This window comes from Embiotoca jacksoni, unplaced genomic scaffold, assembly GCF_022577435.1.
Source record: "Embiotoca jacksoni isolate LCO1_2020_lvr unplaced genomic scaffold, fEmbJac1.0.p SCAF_8, whole genome shotgun sequence".
Lineage (NCBI taxonomy): Eukaryota > Metazoa > Chordata > Actinopteri > Embiotocidae > Embiotoca > Embiotoca jacksoni.
The window spans coordinates 1,350,345-1,351,149 of record NW_027185436.1 but is presented as its reverse complement, the minus strand read 5'-3'; positions in this window follow the sequence as shown (position 1 = coordinate 1,351,149).

Here is an 805-nt window from a genome sequence, read left to right as displayed (position 1 = left end):
AAGAAGCGAAGGATCACGAGCGCGAGGAGATCAGAGGAGCTGAAAAATGGATGTTCCTGCTAAACAGTTCCATAGTTCACTGTTGCTGCACTACAGGTTGTTTGTGTATGTTTAGTTCATTTTTTTTTAGTCTCGAGGCTGTTTAATCTTTAGTTGAAGACAGTTCACCAAGCTTACAGTGAATTGAGTTGTGCTGTCATGAAATGTTAACAGTAAACAAAAAAGGGATGAGTCGGATGTTATGTTTCGATAATTATAATGTTTGGAGAAGATCAAGCACTTACTTAGAAAATGTAATGTGTCAGCGCGTGTCCTCGTTGCTTTTCGTTCTTTTCCTGGTTGATATGCGATACTTGAAATAACAAATATAGTACAAAGCGGTTGTTATTAGTCGACGTCGGTTTCTTTTATTAGTTTCTCAGCTGTTGAAAATTCTTTTGTGGTCCAGTGAAAAAGGCAACAGACAAATCCTCCCTTTCATAATAAGCACTTATTTAGTGATCTGCAAGTCAAAAGATGTCCTGAGGTCAAAGCAAAGCGGTTTTTTTGAAAAGTAAAAGATTTCTTCTTCTGTTTTGAAGTTAAAGAGTAACTTAACACATCGGTGTAAAGTTACGCAACATGAATTGATACCCTCATGTAGACTTCTCATCACTGAACTAATTTAAGAAGTTAAAGGCAGCAAAACCGAGACTTTCAGGAGTAAAGTTACATATCAATTTTGTTCCAACAGCATTTAAGTGCCTTAATTTTAGTGTTTCGTAAGAAGCTGCTGAATCAGTCAGGAGAAACTTAGATTTAAAAA